The sequence below is a fragment of the Neomonachus schauinslandi genome, chromosome 4 (genome assembly GCF_002201575.2).
Source record: "Neomonachus schauinslandi chromosome 4, ASM220157v2, whole genome shotgun sequence".
NCBI classification, from domain to species: Eukaryota; Metazoa; Chordata; class Mammalia; order Carnivora; family Phocidae; genus Neomonachus; species Neomonachus schauinslandi.
In genome coordinates this window covers 122574601-122600123 of record NC_058406.1, presented here as the reverse complement: position 1 = coordinate 122600123, position 25523 = coordinate 122574601, and the positions used below count along the sequence as shown (strand labels likewise).

The following is a 25523-nucleotide window of genomic DNA, read 5'->3' as shown; positions in this document are numbered from 1 at the left end:
AATCTACAGCCACAACGAGGACACTTCCTGTTTGCTTTTTTTCTGGTACAGGAATTAGTTCCTGGCTTAGTGTGGAAGCTATTGGTGAGAGAAGGTGAGAGGATGAATCTGCCAGAAGTAGGGAGTATTCACAGAGAGATCAGAGAATATCTTGACCATTTCACATTAAAAGAGCACATAATTACACAATGAGGTCTTTGAAGCTCACACAGCACCCAGAAAGATATGTGATGTCTTACAGGTGCATGTTGGCTTCATGACCCATTTTTAATGGGGCACATGCTCATCCAGAAATGGTTGTGGTTGGCCCAGAGCCAGTCAAATTATCTTGTTCCAGCCTTCCATGTGATCTCTGCTACACACAGATAAACTGACTACCAAGGCAAAGCAGAGCAGTCTGGAAGCATGATTCACCCCAAGGCTAACAGCAGTAGAGCAAATTATCCCCCAAGACTTGGCTAGCAGGGTAATCTCCTTCCTGAGAGCTCACACTATAGTTTTGTTTGTTGGTTAAGTTGCTTGGCTGGGTGGTGATGATAATGTTCTTTGGGGTTTTGTCTTTCCTTCCTTTTCTCTTAGCATGAAGATCATTTATTTACCTAAGTAGTGGGGGTAGGAAACTCATCTGAAAGTGGAAGATAGAGGTGTGGGGACGGGCTGAAGGACTGGGCTTTCTGAGAGGACAACCAGAGTTGGCTCACTTTGTACAGAGGCCATTGGGCTTCTTAGTGAGAAGAAGGGTACTACATCTTGCTTATGAAGCCTGAAGAGGGAAGGACCAGGACTTCTGGAGAACACTTGAGCGGAGGGCCCTCTGCCCTCCTATTTCCCTACCACGCACTCCCCTGGGGACCTCATTCATTCCCATGACTTTACATGCCCTCTGTATGTTGACAATCTCCAAGTCCCTGCCTCCAGATCAGACCTGCTGCTTCTCCAGATCAGACCTGCTGCTTCCTCAGTTCTCATCCTGTACCATTCTCCCTCTTGCTCATTACCCATCAACTGCCCTGATTTTCTTTCCTTTTCTTTAACAAACTGACCTCCAGGGAATTTGCATATGCTGTTTTTTTCTGGCTGTAACACTCTCCCTTCAACTGCTTGCATGATCACTGCTCTCTCTCGCTCACTCTCTCTCTCAGTTCGTACTTCATGCCACCTCCTCAGAAAGGCCTTTCCTGAATGGTCACCCTCCCCTATTATTCTGTCTTGGCCTCTTGCTCATTTCATTCAAAGTACTTTTCACAGTTTGTAATAATGTCTTAATTCAATGATTTTGTTTGTTTAAACCACTACCACCTAGTCTGTGCCTTACATATAGAAGGTACTCAATATATTTTACTGTTATTGTTTGTTCCATCTGTCTTACACCTGAATTCCACCGGCATAGTTGCCTGAGAGTCACCTGGTTGTCAGAGTGTGTCTGTCCAGTAGACTGGGGGGTATGGCTGCTGTAAGGGTCACCAAGAAAATATCCAGAAATTGTGCTGGACTGAAGGGGTTAACATGTCTGACAAAACTGCCCCATTACATAAGTGGGAATATTTTCCAGTCTGTGGTTTAAGACCTCACCCATCAGCAATTCACTCATCATGTGTAAGCAGGAGAAATCCCCTGCATGTGCTTTAGATCTTGCTCAATGCACATCCAATCACTGCATGAGGACTCTCCTCTGAGAACACAGCAGGCTATACCTAAATTCTAGAGGTCTACAGGAAGCTTGGTAAGGTAGGCAAAGAGTTCCCAGGGTGTCCTTTGTTGCTGGTTGGGGACACATTGGTACAGCCTGAGTCAGAGTAAATAGCTCTCCTTCACTGTAAGTAGACTTCGTGAATGTCTAGGTCCCATGCATCAGGTTGGAAAGAATTGATAAGACCCACCTTCTTAGAGCGGCAACTTGAAGGAAGAGGATCCAAAGCATCAAGGGGAGCTGAAGAAACATGGCCTAGGGCAGGTGAGAGTGTGTGCAAAGTGAAGTAAAACCATATTAGGAAGAGAGGCCCACTCAACAAAGAGTTAGGAGAGACCAGAATATGAGTCAAGTAGAAATGATAAACGAGAACCAACTTTGGAAGGCACAGGTGGTAGGCTGGGAAGTTCCTCCTAGAGCTGCCCCCACATCCCAGGGCAGTAGACCTGCTTTTGTACCTCCAGCCTGGTAGGGTGCCAGAAATTCCACCTGCTCTGCTCTACTTAAGAACTGTGTGCCTGAATGGCCATAAAATTCCCCTGCAGTTTTAAGAATTTAAGAAGTTGCATCAGATGCTGGCAAGGCACTCAGACAGAAACATAGGTCAGGAGGGAAAGGGGGGAGGCAAGATGTGACAAGACAGGGTGCACTGTGGAATGGCTACTTGAGTACCAGGTGTGGAGTGTCTGCCCCCAGGGCCAGTAACTTAATCCTTGTCTTTACCAAATGACTCATTTAAGTTCATCCCACAGCACTGTAGTGGAAAGGTATGGAGATCACAAGTTTCTAGGGAGCTCTGCTTTTATCTCATGTTGGGTACCCCAGGTGTTTATATTAATGCCCAGGAGCTTAGGCATTTATAAAGAAAAAAACTGTATTTATCTGTACACCTCAGTTACAGGGACCAAAAGGCAAAAATGCAATTTATTCCCTCAAAAAACTTCAAGGTTTAAGGGTAGAAAACTTCAGGCATGAATGAATTCAGCAGCTTGAACCTCCTCATCAAAAGCCAGCCTCCCTTTCCCTTTCCCTTGGATCTGGCTTCATTCTCAGACTGACTCCATGTCCAAGCTTACTTCATTTCTCTTCTTAAGAGAAAAAAAAAAGAGCTTTTATTCCTCAGTAATTCCAACAAAGTTCTCAAGACCAGCTCTGTTTGGACTAACTTAGTCATACGGCTATCTCCAAACTAATCATTATGACTAAGGATATGGAATACACTGGTTGGCCAAGACCTGGACAGTATAGGAAGGAAGTTTAGTTTTATGTGAATCACATGAGGGTAGGAGACGAGTAATTTCCCCCCCCAAAATTAAAATATTATTAACTATAGTAGAAGGACGAACAAAGGCTGGAAAAAGAAATACAAGGTAACAGGGACTGGGATAAAAAAGGGAGGAAGTACATGGAGCCAACATAGAGACATAAGCAGGAGAGTCATGACATTGAGCTGAGTGAAATTGGAATGTAAATTGAATGCAAGGGGCAAGGAGAGGACCGAAGTACAATATGCAGAAGGGTTGGTAACTGGGATTATTAAGGCATGGATCTATGAGTAAGGCTTCACTGGGATTCACCAGAAAACAGAGCCTAAGGCAACACTTAATTGCTACTGCTTCATTGGGCGCTGCAATCCCCAGGCAGCAAAAGTGAGGGAGAAAGGAAGTGACGCTAGGAGTAAACACAAGAGGTGTCACTCCTTTGAGAAGAGGCAGAGAGAGCCTCTTCTATAAAGGGAACATCTCCTGTCTACTGTACTAGAACACCATACCTCAAAACAGTCCATTGTAGGGAGAGAGACAGAGAAGTTTATCTGCCATTGAAGTCTGCCCCACCGAGTGAACTTCCCCAAATTTCTGTGACATTGCCTGGCCCACTCAGTCTGTGAAGCCAGATTTTTCTAAGCTGTGGCATGCTGTTTCGTCCATGTGCATGTGAGGAGGTCGTGGGAGGCGGCACAGATTCTGGACACTGGCCTCAGGCTGTAGGACAGTATAGACTGAGTAGGACTCAGGCGAGGAGCTGACAGCTGCAGAAACAGCTGAAGAAAAGCAAGTGGCAGAGGGCCCAGGAGCTGTGTGAGGCCAAGAGAGTGTGAGGGGGCACGTAAAATGGTTCATATTTTCAATTAGGAATTTTTTTTAACAGCTACTAGCTCTGTGCTTGGCACATTGTAGGTCCTCAATAAATGTAGATAAATGAGGAACTGAATGAGTGCAAGACATTATGTTCGGTGCTTGGGATATAATAGCAAGGAAAGCATAGATTTCAGGCAGATAAATTCATTTAAAAAGGTCAGGGATCAATTTGTTCATTTTGGAGGGAGCTCAGCTGGGCTGAGGACAGGCTAGAGTTTTTAAAGATGTAGTCCTCGCTTGGGTTCCAAGCTGTAATCACTGAAACATTTCCACATAATAGAATTTGGGGAATTGCCTGAAGGTCTCCGTATTATATATATATATATATATATTTTTTTTAATTTTCTATTACTATCTTTTGACATCTTAAAATACCTTTCTAGCGTTGGTTGGGGTGGGGAGAGATTGCTCTTTCCTGACCTAGACAATTCTTAGAGAGGGCCCGGAGTATGTCCTTCATATGCAAACTAACCAATCTGGAGTCAGACCTCATCTATTTAGCCTAGCCCCTCAGGAGACAATATTCCTTTGTCTTGCTCATCCCAGGGCCAGGTATCATGATGGCAACTAAGGGCCATCCTTGTGGCCCAAAGCCCATGAAAAATATTCAAACTAGCCAATCCTAAACTGTTTACTCTGTTCTGCCTTACCTTTCTTGGGGAAACCCCAACAAAGATTCTGGCCTAAACCTCTTTGCTCCTATCTTCTGCCTTCTCACCACCCTGGTACCCTTGTGGCCCTACGTGGCATGCTGTGCCTCCTGTCTCTGGGATCTTTGAATATAATAAACTGTTTTTTCCTGAGGGTTTCCCATGTCTCCTCTTGTGGCTGTACCTGACAGACCATCTTAGAAAAGAATATAAAACAAACACCAACTTATGTGCAAGACATTATATAATAAATACATATGTTGTATCTATACATGTAACATATATATCCATATGGATATATACATACAAAGTATATATTGATCTGATATTGCAGATGGCATATCACTCATAATTTTTTGAGATGTAATTATTAAAATGTTTAACAACAACCACTCCTGTAATAAATTATGACTAACAATCGTGTAACATTTACATGGCCCAAATCCTGTCCTGAGAGCTTTGCCAATATTACCTCACTTAATTTTCACAACTGTTGTATGAGCTAGTTAGTGCATAGCCCACCAGGAGATCTTCTTAGGCTCAATCAAATGCTCAGACCAAGTGACCATGAACCACCAGCCTATTCAGAAGGATATAGGAGATGAACCAAAGCTTGCCAGCCACTTCAGACATTTCTTTCTTCAGTGGCAATTCTTGAAGAAGACCAATAGCTCTGGGGCAGGAAAAAGACCCACATGGGGTGAGTGCAGGATCCATCTGGCTCAGAAGCTTCATTCTCCACAATTTTCAGAAAAATCGAACGGAAAGTACAGAGAGTTCCCATATACCCCCTCATCCCTCTATCCACACACAGTCTCCCTTATTATTAAAAACTTATATTAGTGTGGTACAGTTGTACTTGATGAACCATGCTCGATACCTTATTATTGACTTAAGTCCATAACTTATACTAGGGTTTACTCTTGGTTTTGTACATTCTGTGGATTTTGACAGAGGCATAATGTCACATATCCACCTTCACAGTGTCATACAGAATAGTTTCGCTGTCTTAAAAACTCCGTGTACTCCACCTATTCATTCTCCCTCCCTCCTCCAGACCCCTAACAACCACTAATCTTTTTACTCTCTCCAAAGATTTGCCTTTTCTAGAATGTCATATAGTTGACATTCAATATGTAGCCTTTCAATCTGGCTTCCTTCACTTAGCAATATGCCTTTAACATCCCTCCATGTCCTTTCCCAGTTTGTTAGCTCATTCCTTTTTATTTCTGAATAATACTCCAGAGTATGGATGTGCCACAGTTTGTTTATCCATTCACCTATTGAAGGACATCTTGGTTGCTTCCAAGTTTCAGCAATTTTGAATAAAGCTGCTGTAAGCACTCATGCATAGATTTTCATATGGACATAAGTTTTCAATTCATCTGGGTAAATACCAAACAGCACAATTGCTGGGTCATATATTAATATCTCCTGTAGGATGTTGATGTTATAGCTACAAGGATCCTGCCAGGTACAAGCCTAGTTTTAAGGGTCACCATACTCATGGAAGCCCAAAGCCTAATATTCCCATCGGTATTTATCGTTCTTTTCTAATTCCTCCCAGTCCAGATGCAATGTACCACTCAGGGCTCATTTTTACCATAAACAACAATGTCTAGTAACATAGTTGGCATTTCTACTTTTTCCAGGTCACTAGGAGAACAGAGCTGGATAGTCAACTAATGGCTAAGTCTCACAGAGGAATAATAGGCTTGTTAGACCCTTGGTTCTCAGAGAGCTACTTTCATTTCCTCCATTTTTCAAATGAAGAAACTGAGGCACAAAGGGTCAAATAACTTACTTAGTATCACAGAGCTAGTAAAAGGTTGAGTTAAGGATCAGACCCAGGCATGTGGCTCCAGAATCTTTCCTCATAAATGCTACATTAGGAACTAGAGAGAAGGCGTAGGCCCGTATGGGGCTGTTGTTCAGCAGGCCCAGCCTGGCTTTGGGCCCCGAGCCTCCCAGCCGGGGACTCTACACCTGCACCCGTCCGGCTGCTGCCAGCTCTCCCAGCTCAGCCACAGTCCCAGCTGCAACGCGCCGCCTGGGTGGCTGGGCGATCCATGGGCAGCAGCGAGGGCCACAATGACAGATTACGGCGAGGAGCTGTGCAACGAGCTGGAGGCTCTGGAGTCCATCTACCCCAACTCCTTCACGGTATTATCAGAAAAATCCACCCAGTTTCACCATTACTGTGACATCTGAGGCTGGAGAAAATGATGAAACTGTTCAGACTACCCTCAAGTTTACATACAGTGAAAAACACCCAGATGAAGCTCCTCTTTATGAAATATTCTCCCAGGAAAATCTAGAAGATAATGATGTCTCCGACATTTTTAAAACTATTAGCATTACAGGCAGAAGAAAACCTTGGTATGGTGATGATCTTTACTTTAGTGACAGCTGTGCAAGAAAAACTAAACGAAATAGTGGATCAAATAAAAACTAGAAGAGAAGAAGAAAAGAAACAAAAAGAAAAAGAGGCAGAGGAAGCTGAAAAGCATTCATGGCACTCCTGTTACAATTGAGAATTTCTTAAGTTGGAAGGCCAAGTTTGATGCAGAACTCTTGGAAATTAAAAAGAAACGAATGAAAGAAGAAGAACAAGCAGGAAAAAATAAATTAAGTGGGAAACAGCTCTTTGAAACAGATCATAAGTCTTGACACATCTGATATCCAGTTTTTGGAAGATGCTGAAAACAATGTGTAGGTAGATGAATCTCTGTTCCAAGAAATGGATGACTTGGATGAGGAGGAGGATCCAGACAATAATCCTGCTGACCCAGAGAGTGATCTGACCGACGAATGGACTATCCGCATCTGCAGAGAGGTGTGACTGCCACAGCATGTGTGGCTGTGCTGACGTGTTGATTTTTCTTTCTTTTTTTCTAAGAAAAAATAATTTCCAGGAGAATATTCTTCTGATGGCTTTCATCATTGAACTTAATAAACTAACCTTAAAGTTTCAAATATACAAAATAAATAAAGAAATAAATGCTACATTATACCGCCTCAAGCATTATTTAGCTTTTTTAATTTAATAAACAGAGGTAATGTTTATGTAAATAAGTCATGAGTTATTATTTCTGGAGTATTAGATTATAAGCCTGTGACCACCCAACTTCTGTAATGCTGATTTTATCTAAGGGCCTCTCTATTTCTGGACTCTGGGGGAGATTTTTTCAAAGCCTCTAATTTCCAAGGGGTGGGGAAGTCCCCAGGATTTCTGGGGACTCTCATCAACTTAAGGCCTCCAGCTCTTTTCTGACTCAGGCCCCTGCACCAGAGCTTACCGTCTCAAATTTATTTACCACAAAAACCATGATGCAGAACTTGGCCATTTTGTTGGTTTTCAGAAGAAATCCAATCACCTCAAGCTTTTTGTGATTTTGTAAAATTTCCTGAGTGTGCATGAGATCACTGAGAAGAGTCACCTTGCTTAGTTCATGGTATTCCACCCAATATGGCATCTATTGTCCTCCTTTTCCTGTCTCTCCTTTCTCCCTCTGCCCCACCCCAAATGCAAATAAATTTCTCTTTTTGTCTCTCTTCCTCCTCAGAAGACTTCAAACCATCTGAACCTATACCCTACAGGGAAGTAGTCACTCTTCACAGGTTTCTCAAGGCTGTGTCCGTAAGAAAGGTGAGTCTCTCCCAAGGGGAACCTGTGTCATTTGTTATATGATATTTTTTCCATCCCATTATGTTGTGATAGAATTACCTGACCAGCAGCCTGTTCTAATAGGCCTTCAGTGACTATATTTGATAACAGTAATAGAATGACTAAAACGTCCCCAGAAATGTGTCACTAAAGATCTTTTAGCCTATTACATCCTTTTTTTTTTTTTCTACTTTTAACTTTCCATTCAGTATAGCCAACCAAATAGGAGAGACAGCAGTAGCAATTTCTTATTTCTCATGTAGCTGGGATTGTACTTTTCTCATAAACTTCAAGCTCTACAACCCAGGAACCATTATATCCAGTTGCTCTACTCTGTGTCATCAAACGTCAGTAAGTTTTAACTTAAAAGGGGCTCTATTTATAATGCCTGTCTTTGCTAATGATTAGCCAAAGCTGTGGTTGGCAAATTAACAACAAATTGAAACATTTCATCTCTCACTCTTGAACTAGTATCTTCAGATTTGCCATGTGATGTAATTTAGGTCAGAGCTATCAACTGAGATATTGTATTCACTAGGTTTTAGTTCACTTCAACTCTGCAAATCTTTTGGGAATGCCTGCTATTTGCAAGGCACCATGCCAGATGATGGGAGAGATATGAAGAGGAGTATAGCCCTGGAAGGAAGCCTAGTAGGACAGATAAGACATGAACCTAGTAAATGCAACATAAGGTAGAACATAACTGCCAAAAGAAAAAGTTACAAATATGCTATGAGATTTAAGAGGAAAGATCTATCACATCCAGTTGGAAAGACTGGGAGATGGCATTAGAGTTGGTCCCTGACAGCTAAGTATAAGTTTGAGAGTTCAGGATGATGGGGAGAGTATTCAAGATGAGAGGCCCACAGAAGCAAGAGTGGGGAAGTGAGAAAGTAAGGGGTAGAATCAGAGATCAGCAAAGTGCTCTTGTTTGGCAGGAGCACAAGACATTGAGAGAGAGGGACGCCTGGGTGGCTCAGTCGCTTGAGCATCTGCCTTCAGCTCCGGTCATGATCCCAAGGTCCTGGGGTGGAGTCCTGCACTGGGCTCCTTGCTCAGCGGGGAGCCTGCTTCCCCCTGCTTGTGCTCTCGCTCTCTCTGACAAATAAATAAATAAAATCTTTAAAAAAAAAAAAAAGGATTCTGTCACTTAAAAAAAAAGACATTGAGAGAGGACTCTGGGTGAAAAAGCTGGAAAGGTATGACATTTGAAAATGCTGAAAGTCTGCCTTAAAATAGTAAAAATAATTGAGGGTGGAAAGCCTTCCAGTCTTGAAGTTATAAGCAATTTCACCTCTGGGATAGACACTGGAATTTACCTTTGGGGCCAAACTGCTAAATCAGGTTTTGTAAACATCACTTCAATGGACCTTTTAATTGTGTAGGTATAAGGGCAAGTAAGTACTCACTGTTTTTCTAAAAGAAGGCCAAAACGCGATGAAGTAACCCAAATGCAAATGTTTTGAACAGTCTATTTAGTAATGTAAATTGGGTGTATCTTAAGCTCAATTATGCTCCTGCAGAGTTATAATTTTTTCCTCAATCTAGATTTAGAATTTCTTATGTCTGAAAATTGCTGGTTGGTCTTGGGAGATGTGATGATTGATTCTTGCCCAAGCATTTGTTTACAGGAGATCAGGAATGAAAACCTGGCTGTAGTAGGGGTGTGAAGAACCATTCTTCTCTTCACTGCATGCTGGAGGAAAGGCTATAAAGGAATTGTATTTGGCTTGTGGTAATTCTTCCACGCTGCATTCTTGGTGGCCCACATGTGGTGTAATATAAAACTATACAGTCTAACTTTAGTAAATGTGGTCTGGGAGGACTGGACCTGCTGCGCCATGGAGCCTGATTAATACTCAAAAGTAAGGTTCCCAGGTAAGGGAATGGATGTCCTTAGTACCTCTCATCCTGGGAAGTAAATCCTCCTATCCTAAATCAGGAAATGAGGACATTGAGGATAATGGTTTACTCTCTCCAGCCTTGGTACCCTGCTGGTTCCGAACTCCCTACCATGGACAGTATGGGAGCATTTGTGATCGAGTGAACTGACCCTTCCATACGGAGGTGGGAACCACTTTATTTAAAGACTCTGAGGTCATGTGTTAGCCTGTGGGCTCTAAGAGTAACAACTTTTAGTAGCAGTTTGACATCATTCTCTGTGTTATGTTTGTGTTACCCTTAAACATTGAATGAAGTTCTGTTGAAAAGCTACAGCCCGGCCTCAGGTGTGCTGTGAGGAATTAAGGAACAACCATTCAGAGTTTGGAGTGAGAGGCCATGGGGCTGCAGTGCACTTTCTCAGAGGCCTGAGTGGATCTGAGTGGTGGCTGTTAACAGAGAGAGAGCTGGGCCTTCTCTTGAAGTGTGTAGGAACAGAAGCGGCAGCCATGTGGAGGGCAGTTAAATCAGCCAGACAGCACAACTGGAAGGACCGGCTCCAGATCACACATGAGGCAGTGCCCTGGGGAACTCTGAAAAATAACCTGGGGAAATAATGAGAGAAACCCAACTGAAGGACCTTCCGCAAACAACTAGCCTATACTCAAGAGTGTGAATTTCATAAAGGGCGCAGAGAAGCTGAGAAACCATTCTAGAGAAAAGGAGACAAGAAACATGACAACCAAAGAAATGTGTAATCCTGGATTGACTCCTGGATCAAAGAAATAAATGCCATAGAAGATATTTAATTATTGGGAAAATTGGTGAAATTTGAAATGGGATGTATGTTGGATAATAATAATATATCACGGTTAGATTTCCTGAATTTGATTAGTGAATTGTGCTTATGTAAGAGAATGTTCTTGTCCTTAGGAGGTATTTAGGGATTTAGGAGATATGATCGGGTACTTAGAAGTGAAAGGTCATGATACCTGCAACTTATTCTCAAGTGAATGAACCAAAAAATTTAATAGTAGTAATGTGTGTGTGTGTGTGTGCACATCTGTATATGTGTATGGATATAGGAAGGGAGAGAGAGAAAAAGCCAATATGGCACTGAAGAGCAATAATTTCATGAGTGAGGACTCAATGCAAAATAATTTATTATCAAAAGTGTGACTTTATTTAGATGTATCAAATAGTAATTCTTAGTAAAGCCTGGACATACAGGTGACTTCATTTGGTAATCATATCTTGGTAAGGCTTGAGATATCATATCATCATATGTTTATAACACTTGGTGCTACATTCATAGGAACTTTAATAAACATGCATACCACATAATAATGTATCCCTTTTCCTTTTGGTGATTTAGAGATAAAGCTTTCTAATTGCTTCATTTTATGTTATGATGCAGAACAACATGCTGATTGGCATGCCTGGTTTATTTGGTACCCTGAAAACATACCAACTTAATTCATTTTTGCATCTTTAGCATCTAATAATGTCCTAATAATGGTGCTTAATGAATGAATTAACCAAATGAATTGAAAAGCTGTATAAACAGCACTTAAAGGAGGCAATGAACTTTATGAGATACATAGCATGGACAAAAAGGACAAACCTTCCTGATGAGGTCACCACCACACTTAGTTACTAACTAGTCAGATAAAAAGAAGTAAGCAAACACGGTGTTAGTAGCTTTTCACAAGGCACCCAGCAAAGTCTCCCATACCACTCCGTGAGGTGTTTGGGAAAACTAGGCTAGGCCAGGTGATGGCACAGCTAGGTGGGTTTGCATGTGGTTGATGGCTCTTACCAAAGAGTGATATAAACCTGAAGAGAAGCATATAGGGCCATATAGGGTTCAAAATTTTATGAACAAATTTAAAAAGACCTTTGATGCTAGTCTGACAAAATATGACTTCTCATTAGAAGAGATAAGTAATATGTTTCATGATGGATTCAGGACCCAAAAGGAGCTTTCTCCACAGACAAGAAAAACAGGTCTAGGATCCTTAAATTTTTTGCTTATGTGTAATCTTCAAAAGAGTCATGACTGTTGTAGAGTACATGGTCTGATTCGTAGAAAAAACAATAAAGCTTAAGTATTCTAGTACAGACTAAAAGCAAGGAAAATGTTAAGCTACCCATCTAACAGTATATTATATATGTTTTCCTTCTACAGAGACACTGTGCTGTAAATCGTACAGTATGTCCCTATGTTATACTAAATATGCATGTGATATAGTAAGAATTTACCTCAATTTCTGGATGTCCCAGTTTTATTTTTATCATTTTGGTAAATAGCTGAAACTACCTTTTGGTGACAAAATATAAGCTTTATCTCTGAATTTTTTGATAAGCTTTTAAATTATACATAGATTTTTGCATTCAAAATTAAAAGTATTTCCCCTGAAACAGTTGATTACTCAAACTTTCCCTTTAGTGTTTAATTAAAATTGACATATCTCTGAATTTTTTGATAAGCTTTTAAATTATAGATTTTTGCATTCAAAATTAAAAGTATTTCCCCTGAAACAGTTGATTACTCAAACTTTCCCTTTAGTGTTTAATTAAAATTGACATGGATGTTTGAATAGCATTGTGCCTTAAAAATTTATTTGGCTTCTGTTCTCATGGAGACTTATAAGTTATGTTGAGTTGAAAATATATGTTGTCTCAGGTGTTATGCGCAACTGATGAGTTGTTGACCACTACATCTGAAACTAATGATGTACTATGTGTTGGCTAATTGAATTTAAATTAAAAAAAAAAAGAAAACATATGTTGTCTCAATGAAGAATATAGCATTTACTTCAGTGGAGCAGATACCTCTAGAATCTTTCTACTCTTGGAATCTCAATAACAACCTTTATAGATATGCAAAAGCCAAGTGAATCTATACAATAATCTGTGCATAAACAATCTAAGGAAGCATACTTTTGGAATACAGTAGTCCATCCTCACATTGGGTTTAACCTTGCAAAGGGAAAGTAACTGCTGAGGCAACATCCCAGGGCCTCTTGGTTCAAAGCCAGTAGTGATCAGCTTTTATATGCTTGCATTAAACTTGTACTGGGTGGAATAGCATCACCCCAAAATTCATGTCTTTCCCAGAATCTCAGAATGTGGCCTTGTCTGGAAAAAGTATCTGAACAGAAGTAATTAGTTAAGATGAGATCATACTGGGGCGCCTGGGTGGCTCAGTCGGTTAAGTGTCTGCCTTCGTCTCAGGTCATGATCCCAGGGTCCTGGAATCAGTCCCGCATCGGGATCCTTACTCAGTGGGGAGTCTGCTTCTCCCTCTGCCTGCTGCTCCCCCTGCATGTGCCCTCTCTCTCTGTCAAATAAATAAATAAAATCTTAAAAAAAAAAAAAGATGAGGATATGGTACAGCAGGGTTGGCTCTAAATCCAATCTAACTGATGTCCTTATAAGAAAAGGAGCAGAGGGGGCACCTGGGTGGCTCAGTCCATTAGGCTTCCAACTCTTGGTTTCTGCTCTGGTGGTAATCTCAGGGTCGTGAGGCTCTGCACTCAGCACGGAGTCTGCTTGACATTCTCTCCCTCTCCCTCTGTTCCTCCCCCCAACTCATGCTCTCTCTCTAAAATAAATAAATAAAATCTTTAAAAAAGAAAAAAAGAAAAGGAGAAGAGACACAGACATGCACACAGAGGGAAGATGATGTGAAGACAGAGATATGCAAGGAGAAAACCACGTGATGATGGAGGCAGAGGTTGCAGCGATGCATCTACAAGCCAAGGAATGCCAAGGATTGCCAGCAATATCAGAGGCTAGGTGTGGAAGAGATTCTCCCCTAAAGCTCTAGAGAGACCCTGGCCCTGCCAACACCTTAATCTCAGACTTCTAACCTCCAGAACTGTGAGATAATAAATCTCTATTATCTTAAACCATCCACTTTGTGATATTCTGTTATGGCAGCCCTAGGAAACTAATACAAAACCTGAGGTGCTTATGGAGAATGAATTTATCTTAGGGATTTGTGAAAAATGCAAATTCAAGGTGCCTCAAGGGTTTCATAAAGTTCTGATGAGGCTTCACAGAACAACGGATAGTCTCCCAACTTGTCTCTCTTTGGCTGGTCTTACCCCACTATAGTCTCTACTCCCCTTGGCAGCCAGGGTGATATTTCTAAAGCCTAAATCTCATCCCTCATTCCTCTGCAGAAAGCACATCAACTATTTGCCCCATTTCCCTCAAGATAAATCCCTAGTGTCTCAGTGTGGGGTCTTCCAGATCTGTCACATCTTATGTCACCAGGTGCCAACCGTCCAACCATCTATGTTTCCAAATACTCCTGTTCTTTCTCCCATCTGCCCTCTGTGCTTTTATCCCCTCTGCCTGGGGCACACTTCTTCCTCCTCTTTCCCTGGTGCATCCCAATACCCTTTCTCCTGGCTAATGCTCCTCATTCCTGGCTTGGACATCTCTTCCTAGGAGGCCTTCTGCCCCACCCCCAAGTGATCTCTGTGCATTCTGTGCTTTGCCCAACATTGCTCATCCCTGTGTTGCACTTGCTTGTTTATTTGTGTAGCAAGCAGGAATTTTACTCTTCACTACTCAGGTGGAAAAAAATGTCACATTCCATTATTTCTAAAATTAAAACTAAATGCGCTTCTTATTCTCATTTTCTTGAATCATGAGAATTCAATCCATGGGCTTCCTCCCTGCCCCCACACTCCCATGAGATCACCCAAGAATTCTGAATTCATGCACTATCAGGAAACTGGTTCTCTAGCTACATGATGTGGCAGTTGCATGCTGACCTGTTGGGTACTGATCCTCTGGTAAACTCAGAGACTACCAACGCCCCCCCCCACACACACACACTGCAGCAACCCCCTCCACCAGCTGCAGGAGGACACAGAGCCTTCATAGCCACTTAAAGCCTCAGCATGGAATGACCAGTCTGGATCGACTCCCCACCTTATATGCCCCACTCCATCATATACAGCAACCCCTCAAACTCCTTACTTTCATTTACATCTTGGGAAACCTCTGCTCTTTCCTCCCCCCACCCCCCGCCCCCGGCACACGTATACAGATAGGCATTCCTGTCCTTCCCACTTAAGTCTTTATTCCTTGCCCTGAGTCAAACCAGAATATCTCTCTTCAGTCCACTAGTAACAGAAAAGGTGCATGCTGACCTGCTGGGTACTGATTCTCTGGCAAACTCAAGAACCACCCTTAACACCACGTGGCATAGAATGGGTATAAGGTGCTTAGACTTTATAAGTACAACATAGGGCTCTCCATCTAGGTAGAAATGGAAAAAGATCTTGATTCTCATTATTCCACATTCCCCAAAGCTGCAAAACAAGAGCAATACAAAAAATAAGATACCGGTTAATTTTCTGAAAACACTCAACCTATTATACAGTTTTTCTTTCCCACTAAGAGTAGAAGTTTCTTGAGAAGGAAAATGCCATGTTCACCACAAAGTACTCACTCTGTAGTAGGTGTTTTAACCATTATACTATACAGGTAGATAGCAAACTATCTGTAGAAAATGGGCAAACTTGCTAGTAATTAAATAGCATAGATTAGGGGTAAACAGCACAGAATTAGACCAATCTGGATTTGAACACATGCCCTGCTATTTATAAGCTTGTGACTTTGATGTATCCAGAGTATTTGACAACCAGAGTAGATTATTATTTTTAACATTCGCTCCTCTATACAACTGTTATTTTCAGTAATACTCATGTAATAATCAGTAAATGATCATTATTTTCTCAATTAATTCTTTAGTTTTAAAACAACTAACAGGGCGCCTGGGTGGCTCAGTTGGTTAAGCGATTGCCTTCGGCTCAGGTCATGATCCTGGAGTCCCGGGATCAAGTCCCACATCAGGCTCCCTGCTCAGCGGGGAGTCTGCTTCTCCCTCTGACCCTCCTCCCTCTCATGCTCTCTGTCTCTCATTCTCTCTCTCGCAAATAAATAAAATCTTAAAAAAAATAAAAATAAAAACAATAAAACAACTAACAATTTTACAAAGTAAATTTCAAAGCTAAAGGTACTCAAATTCATCCAAATATTTAATGAATGAACTAAAATTTATACTTACTAAACAAAAAGATGATACCACACAATTGACATGTTTTATTAATTAAAATCTTAAAGAAAAACAAAAACTCCAAGTTATTCACGTAGAATGACAGCATCAGTAACTCAAGTTCTGTTCTTTGTCTTTACAATCATATACTGTCATTGTTCATTTTAAATTTAGTATTTAAACTCAGGTATATGTAATAGTACAGGGATTCAAGATATGAACTGCAGTCAAAGCAAGCTCCAACAAATTCAAACCATCAAAAACTTACTCTCTAAAGAAATTAACTTCCGGGTAGAATCCAGCGTTTATGAAAGGAAAACTAATGTGTAAAATATTCTAATTTTGAGGCATATGCTGTGTTATTAAAATCCAGTAATGCTCACAATAGTTGCTTAAAACTTGGACCAAAAAATGTTTTTTCAGGAAGGAGTATTTTATCACTGCCATTATTTAGCATTGTTGGTACATAATGATTTAAACACACACATACACACACACTACACACACACCCATGGAACATGTTCATAGGAGCATATTCTTTTTTTTTTTTTTAAGATTTTTTTTTTATTTACTTATTTGAGAGAGAGAGAATGAGAGAGAGCACATGAGAGGGGGGAGGGTCAGAGGGAGAAGCAGACTCCCTGCCAAGCAGGGAGCCCGATGTGGGACTCGATCCTGGGACTCCAGGATCATGACCTGAGCCGAAGGCAGTCGCTTAACCAACTGAGCCACCCAGGCGCCCCATAGGAGCATATTCTTAATTGCCAAATAGTTGAAGTGACCCAAGTATCCACTGACGGATGAATGGATAAACAAAATGTGGTATATCCATACAATGAAATATTATTCAGCGTTTAAAAAAAGAAGGGAAGGGCGCCTGGGTGGCTCAGTTGGTTAAGCGACTGCTTTCGGCTCAGGTCATGATCCTGGAGTCCCTGGATCGAGTCCCGCATCGGGCTCCCTGCTCGGCAGGGAGCCTGCTTCTCCCTCTGACCCTCCCCCCTCTCATGTGCTCTCTCTCTCTCTCATTCTCTCTGTCTCAAATAAATAAATAAAATCTTTAAAAAAAAAAAAAGAAGGGAAATTCTGACATGTGCCACAACATGGATAAACCTTAAAGACATTATGTTAAGTGAAATAAGCCAGTCACAAAAGGAAAAACCCACTTGTCTGAGGGACTTAGAGCAGTCAAATCCATTCAGACAGAAAGTAGCATGGTGTTTGCCAGGGACCGGGGGTAGGTGGGAATGAGGGGTTATTGTTTAATGGGTTCAAATTTTCAGTTTTGCAAGATGAAAAGAGTTCTGGAGATGGGTGGTGGTGATGGTTGTTACAACAATGTGAATGTACTTAATGCCACTGAGCTGTACATTTAGAAATGGTTAAGATAGTGAATTTATATCATGTATATTTTTACCACAAGTTTTTAAAATGCTTCAAAAATGCAAACAAGGTAGTCTGACTTTTAGCTTGTTTTTTGGTAGGTTTTTTTTTTTTAAGATTTTATTTATTTTATTTAGGGAGAGAGCACCCAAGTGGGAGGAGGGGCAGAGGGTGAGGGAGAGAGAGACTCTTAAGCAGACTCGGTGCTGAATGCAGAGCCCGACACAGGGCTCAATCTCACGACCCTGAAATCATGACCCAAACCAAAATCAGGAGTCAGATGTCCAACCGAAAAAGCCCCTTAGCTAGTTTTATTATATTTAAATTATCTGCAGACAGTGCACCTCCTTACTACCAGAACTCAAGGCAGACCACATCCACCCCCATCCCTTGTTTTCCTGGACTTTGGGCAAGTTACTTAACTTCTTGGAGTCTGTTTACTTATTCTCAACATGGAGATGGAGTCATTGAAAGAATTTAATAACTATCCTTGGCACATAGTAAATGCTTAGCAGTGCTATTTGTATTAATATTTAAATGATATTTAGGTAACATGACATCAATTAAGTCAGGGAAGTGATAGAAATAGTGTTGGCAGAACCAGAAACTGGCAGCATAATACATAGGTTCTTTTTTTAGGAGAGAAATCTGATAGTTTGTGACAAAGTATGGTGTGCAGTTTTGACCTACTACTTCACTCCAGTGAATAAATGTTCCTCTGAGGGTCCAGGCCCACCCCACTGCCCCTAGGGACCACCCAATCCCAAGCAAGCATCCTGCCCATCCTTGAAATGAATAGGAGTCAGCCTAGCAAATTCAAGGTGCTCCCTTCAGCTAAACAGCACCTGTGGAGTAAACTGAAGCACCAGCCCAGTGATATTATCCACATTTTTTTGATCTACTTCTAGCTCTCCTAGCAAAGGTTGGGAAATTGGACGTTAACGTGGAGTAATAACACTGTTTAGCTATCATTAGGGCTTCCTCTCTTGTAAAGTTAAGTTATGATAATAATTTTTAGAATATTTTTCTGGGTGGAATTTATTCACTCTCTGAGGCAGCTTCTGCTTCTGCAGTATGAAGGAAGTTGTACTTGTTCCTTCAGAAACAGGATATCATTGACCACATCTGACATGACAACACGCAGAGGAAACTCGGTACCTTTGCTAAGTGTATGAGACCAGCTGCTGCTGCAAGAGTTAAAAAAAGAAATAGTAGGATAGAATAAAAAAGCCACTGAAATGTACAGAGCACACACCTTGCAAAATAATTACTGTAGTGTTTTTAACTTTAAAATTAAGGACTAGAAACTTAATATCCTTTGAATTTTGTTGTTTTTATTAATTATGAAAAACATTTGTTCCCCATTCCAGCATAAGAGGCAAGCTATCTCACACATAAGTTTTATTATAAATGACAACTACTGATGGGAATCTTGTGATCCAAAAGCAGTAATGTCACCAGAATTTAGTAGGAAAATTACTTTTTTCTAAAGAGTATATTAAAAAAAAATACTGAGCCTTATTTTTCAAAAGGGAGTAAAGACAAGTGATATAAAGAAATTATCTTCAGAGTCTTATTTGACACACTACAAACAAGGATCCACAGTGAATCTAGGCAGAAGTTTTGAATTGAAGGACATTTAAAAAGGTTTCCATTTGCATGACAAGATGAGTTTTCAGCCCGCCGCCATCACCGTACATCTCTTTACCTGAATGTTGGTGTAGGAGTAGAAGGCGACGTTTTAAAGTGTAACTCAAGTTTGGAGAATAGACAGAAATTACATTATCCTTAGTCAAGCACAGGTTTCTTTCTTTTTAAAGATTTTATTTATTTATTTGACAGAGAGATAGACAGAAGAGCACAAGCAGAGGGAGTGGCAGAGGAAGAGGGAGAAGCAGGCTCTGCACTGAGCAGGGAACCCGATGCGGGACTCGATCCCAGGACCCTGAGATCATGACCTGAGCCGAAGGCAGACGCTTAACCATCTGAGCCACCCAGGGGCCCAGTCAAGCACAGGTTTCTTACTAACAAGAGGAGAAAAAGGAAGGAAGGAAGAAAGAAAGAAAGGAAAAGAGATAGAAGACAGAAATTAATCAATTCATTGACTACAAGCGTTCTTCATTTTATTGCATTTCACTTTATTACACTTCCCAGATGTTGCATTTTTTACAAATTGAAGGTCTGTGGCAACCCTGCATGGAGCAAGTCTATCAGCACCATTTTTCCCAACAGCATTTGCTCACTTTGTGTCTCTGGGTCACATTTTGGTGATTCTCATAATATTTCAAACTTTTTCATTATTATCTTTGTTATAGTGATCCATGATCAGTGATCTTTGATATTACTGCCGTAACTGTTTTGGGGCACCACTCTTTTGCCCATATATGATGGTGAGAATAATTGATAAATGTTATGTGTGTTCTGAAGCACGGAGAGGCAGTTCCCCTGTCTCTCTCTCCCTCTCCTCGGGCCTCCCTATTCCCTGAGACACAAAAATATTGAAAATAGGCCAATTAATAATCCTACAATGGTCTCTAAGTATTCAAATGAAAGAAAAAGTCCATCGAAGCAGCAGACTTCATTGCTGTTATTTTAAGAAATCGCCACAGTTGCTCCAACCTTCAGTAACCACCACACTGATCAGTCACCAGCCATTGAGGCAAGACTCTCCACCGGCAAAAAAGAGTATGACTGGCTGAAAGCTCAGAGGATGGTTAGCATTTTTTAGCAATAAAGTATTTTTAATTCAGATATGTACATTGTTTTTTAGACATAATGCTGTAGCACACTAAATAGACTACAGTAAAGTATAAACATAACTTTTATATGCACTGGGAAGCCAAAAAATTCATTTGACTCATTGTGATATTTCCCTGATTGTGGTGGTCTGGAACCAAACCTGCAGTATCTTCAAGATGTGCCTATACCTAAAATGTCTTTTAAATCCTTATTATTCAAATCATGGCCCAAGAACTGCAGCGTTAGAATCCCCTGGGGACTTGATAAAAATGCAAACTTTCAGCTCCACCCACACCCAGACCTTTGGAATCAGCATCTGCATTTTCATAAGATCCCCCAGGTGGTTTGTATTGTATTAAAATGTAAGCAGCTGTGTTCAGAACCATGCCAAGGCCAGATGGTGGCAGGGCCTCAGCCACACTCTCCTCCACACTTGGATCTGGTACCCCTGCTAGAGAAAACAGACAGCCCTGGCTAAATAAATGCCAGACTCAGGAGTCAGAGAGGTTAACAGAGCTGAGAGAGGGCCCAGGAGAGGCAGTATTCTGGCCACATGCAAGGCACACCAAAAGGCATAGGCCATAGGACTGAGGCCTGTGCCCAGGGATGTGGCTAGAAACCAATCCCAAATCCCTTCTGCTCTGAGGACTCCATGGTTAAAAATCACCTCTAGAGGGGCGCCTGGGTGGCTCAGTTGGTTAAGCGACTGCCTTCGGCTCAGGTCATGATCCTGGAGTCCCTGGATCGAGTCCCACATCGGGCTCCCTGCTCAGCGAGGAGCCTGCTTCTCCCTCTAACCCTCCCCCCTCTCATGTACTCTCTCTCTCTCTCTCTCTCTCTCATTCTCGCTCTCTCAAATAAATTAATTAATTAAAAAAAAAAATCACCTCTAGAAGCCAAAGGATTGAGTAATACATTCCCTGTGTGTCTGCCTGGCTATCAGGGAAGCCATTTTGTTGTGAATTCTATCCCTCACACGAAAGGGCTTTGGAAATTAGGTTACTCTTGAAAGCATCAGGTAAAATTATTAAAATAAAGCCAGTTGACAAAGGAAGCTTTGCTGAAGTAACAGAGATTTTAGGATGAAGTGCATCAGAGGGCTCTTGACTACTTGTAAAGCAGATTGTCACATAGGACAAGATAACTCATTATCAAAGACAGGGCCACTGATGTCCAATCTAACAGACACATCTACCAATAAACCTCAAACTCATGAAATCCCATTGGTGAATGCCTTCTCCAGCAGCCCTGTATAAGAGGATGCCAATAAGAACAAACTAGTAAGCCCTCCATTCCTCCTGACAAAACAGGACATTATTCTACTGATGATTAACTTAGACACACAGAAACAGAAATACTTTATAGAGGACAGTTAATCACATGATACTTAAGTGGATGAATTCCCAATCCAGGAGTTCTGACATAACCAAGATAAATAAACTGAAGTTCTGTTAGACAAGGAAGGATGCTGATACAATTTAAAATCATTTATTTTACGAAAAATATAAAACTCTCCCTGTTCTGGAGAGTCTTGAAGCCTCTCACCATGAGAACACAGGCCCAAATCCATGTGAATAGGAATCCCGTGAGCAGTACGAGGTTGGCTCCATTGTCAGACGAACCAAGCCTGCTGAATGGGACACCCTTTGTTTGCCTTAGTCCAAGGCTAGATTTCTCTTCATAGTTAGAAAAAAAAAATCATTTTAAGTAGAATGCTATGCAAAGGATAGAATGGCAGGCATCTTAGAGAAAGATCCCTCCCATTAACCAGAGTGCACCACGAGTTCTTGGAACCTGCTGCTCCCTTCATATTTGGCATTAACCAGCTTATTGTCCTTGTCTAGACAAGTGCTATGGGCTGTGTAAACAGTGAATTGCTACATAAAGCCTCTATTCATCCAGAATGAAAATGTGTCAATGTGCAGCCTTTTAAGGTCCAAGGGGGCCTTTGTGCAGAGAAAGAACTACTTATAGTTCCTTTGGTTTTAAACTAATATTTACTGATTAACATTACAAACTTTAAAACCTGATTTCCTTACATTTTAAGTGCAATTTACAAGTCATGTTATTCTATTTATAATTCTAATAAAATATGAATCACTTTCACTTATTCTTTTACTAATATTTGATTAACTCAAGCTAAAGAGGCTAAATTTTTCTATGAGAATCATTCCCATTTACAAATGTAGTTAATCCCCCAAGTTATTTAGTTACTTCCTTAACTACATTCCTTAACTCCATGCGAAGTTCACGTATTTACTATTCTCTTTTAGGACTTCAAATGTTTGGCAAGGTAAACTCAACAATCCCTACAAGCAAAACAATTCTGTAAGTTAATAAATTTAACACATGCACATAAATAGTGAAGCTCATAGTTATCCTGAAAATTTAAGAACTATTCATAAAATTAGCCAAATTCTATCCCTGTCCATTTAAAATTATAAGTCTGAAATCAATACTGTGGATAAAGTTGAAAGCACATGGGTAATCTGTTTTAAGCATTATACTTTAAATAGCAAATACAGGAGATTCCCCAATGATTACTTATTCCTATACTTTACACAACAGTATTATTTGTGGGTTGGTTAATTTTATTATATCCACATTTAATTATAAAACTTCATATGGTTGAAAGAACACTTAGATACACAAAAGTGGAGTTGTAAAATCCTAGACAAGTTGAGGTGATTGCACTGACCCTGAGACCCTGAGACGGTTGCTTATCAACCAGAGATCCCAGACAGGGACACAGCCCTGAGGATGCATACTTGCAATGAGAAATGTGACAAGAGAGAATTCTAATACTTGTTCCCTGGGTTTGTGTTATCTTTTTTTTTTTCAGCTTAATTTTTCGTGATTATGGCTTGGTTTTCGGAAATAGAATTCTACAAACCTCCCTTTGCCCTCCCCTTGTTAAACCTGGCTGAATTAAACTAATCCCTTTGTTGCATGATTAAGTGTGCATTCTGTTTAGATCTTTCTCAGACAACAGCTCTCCAGCCCTCCTGGTGTCATCTCTTGGATCATAAATTCTTCTCAATCCTCTGCCTGACTCTGTGACTACAAATCTAAAAGTCATACCAATGGCAAAATGTTATAATAATCATTTGTATACTCTAAATAGAATCTCTGAATACCTGCAGGCATTTGATTAGAGAGGTTAAGAGAATTTACCAGCACGATTTACTAGCTATATGACGTTGGACTGCGTAATATAATAAATGAATGGCCCAAAAGCCATTGTCTTCCCCCCTTGTCTTTTTCAACCATAGAAGTTCCAGAGCTAAGATATTTATTTCAAACTACTCTAAGATGAGAGTGATCATGGACCCAATTCTGGCCAATGAGAAGGAAATGGAATTTACAAGGAAGATATTCTGGGGAAAGGTTTTTAAAGGGATAAACTTGGCTTATATCCCCTTCAGCCCATCTTCTACTCTTCTATCCTTCAAGAAACAATGTCTAGAGATCTAGAAGGATTTTGCAATTCTGAGGCCAAATGCTGCACCCTAAGGATGGAAGAGAACAAAAATGCAAGGAGGGCCAGTCCTCTTGATTTTTGTTACCATGCAAAAAAAAAAGTGCTAAATGTTTCAGCCCGTGATAATCAGGTTTTCTGTTTCTGTTACTGGTCTCTATTCCCATTCCTAATTGAAACAGGCAAGTTACTTATTCTATCTATACCCTAGCTTTTTCACATATGAAATAAAGATAATATCAGTATCTATCTCAAAAGAATATGAAGATTATATCAAATAATAAAGGGAAAGGATCTGGCATATTGTAAGTGCACAGAGTTGCCTATCATTCTTGTCATTGTCATCATCACCATCATCATCACAAGCAAGAAACTGGAAAGACAAATGTGGAAAGTGTGTAAAATATAATTTTATTTCCTGACTGCCCAAAATAGACCAGTTTGAGTCTCTGTCATCTGATTTATACAAATATACCAGTGACCCATAATTATAATGTATTGGTACTTACTAGTATAATGTACTTATACAAACTTTTCTACAATATTGCTGTTCCTACAATATTACTATAGTCAGCCAGGAGGGCATGTCAGTGAAAACATGCTTATGCTAAAGCTACCAAAATATTATATTTTATTTTAATTTTTTAAACAATACATATTCATTAAACAAAATTTGGAAAATAACTAAAAGATCAGTTGTTAAGACTTTGTGTATTTTCTTCCAGTCTTTTCTCTTTTAATACATAATATATATATATATTCAAAACCACTGTACATATACATGATATACAAAATTGGTGCTCTACTGAAAATATTTTTTTAAAGATTTTATTTATTTATTTGAAAAGAGAAGCGAGAGAGAGCATGCAAGCATATGCACAAGTGGGGGGAAGGGGCAGAGCGAGAGGGAGAAGCAGACTCCTCACTGAGCAAGGAGCCTGACATACGACTCGATCCCAGGACCCAGGATCATGACCTGAGCCAAAGGCAGATGCTTAACTGACTGAGCCCCCAGGTGTCCCTAAATTGTAATTCTATCAGCTGTTTTGTCATGACCATCTTCTTATGTAATTAAATATTCTTTAAAAATGTGATGACTCTTGGGAATTCCACTTCTGGAATAGAGGAAGAATTTGCTCTATGGACACAGGCCCCAGCAAAACAACTATATCTTGTGAAAATTGTAAAACAAACAAACAACCATTTTAAGTTTTTGGAAATTGTGCTAAGTGCATACAGCAAATGAAGAAACACTTATTCAAGAAAATCTACTAAATCTCCATAAGAACAGAAGTCTGTGGCACTTGAGCCATGACCCATTCCCTTCCTCCTCACCCCTACCTTCCAGCAAGATGTTCCAATCCAGGTGAGTATGGCCAAGGAGCTGCCCCTACCCTCAGCAACTAGTCAAGGGATCGGGTATCTCCCTGAGAGAGGGAGGCCCACCAGAATTTCTCATCCTCCCAAATCCAAGTTGCAGAAGATAAATTCCTGGTGAGTGAGGCTGAGAGGGTAGAGGCTCTTCATCCATCCAAACTCCACACATATGGTGGAGGCTGTACTCTAGGGATGGCAAGCCAAGAGAGTACTGGTATTCCAATTGACCTCACTGGAGAATCTCCCCTCCCCCAGTGTCCTACTTATAAATTAGGAGTGTCACTCCGATAAAAGTGGACCCCCACCCCTACCCCCAGCTCTGGAACAGTGGCTTAGAGATTTTGCCTAAGCGGCAGGCAGTCCATAAAAAAAGAAATCTCTGAAGTACTGCCCAAAGGAACTAACTTTATTTGAAACAAAGAGCCTATGGGTGCTCTTGAA

General features: G+C 40.6%; 1 pseudogene; it reads left to right on the top strand.

The window, feature by feature from the left end:
- The first annotated feature begins 6569 nt into the window (after positions 1 to 6569).
- On the top strand, positions 6570 to 7320 carry LOC110578808 (annotated as a pseudogene).
- Positions 7321 to 25523: the final 18203 nt, after the last annotated feature.